Source organism: Cariama cristata, unplaced genomic scaffold (genome assembly GCF_000690535.1).
Source record: "Cariama cristata isolate BGI_N322 unplaced genomic scaffold, ASM69053v1 scaffold21896, whole genome shotgun sequence".
Taxonomy (NCBI): domain Eukaryota; kingdom Metazoa; phylum Chordata; class Aves; order Cariamiformes; family Cariamidae; genus Cariama; species Cariama cristata.
The window spans coordinates 1-214 of NW_009621835.1; positions in this window are offsets into that span (position 1 = coordinate 1).

Consider the following 214-nt stretch of genomic DNA (forward strand, 5'->3'; position numbering starts at 1 on the left):
CCCAGAATGCTTAGCGCCGCACACCTCCAGGTCACCCTCCCTGAGTGCGCAAGCGCAGTAGGGAGGGCAGCCTCGTCGCTGAGTGGCGTAACGCGTTGGCTAGAGAAGCCGGAAGTGGGGGTGGAGGGACCGGAAGTTGGCTGGGTGTCATGGCGGCGGCACAGTAGGGGAAGGGGGAGCTGCGGCCTGAGGCTGGGGGCGGGGGGGGGGGCCC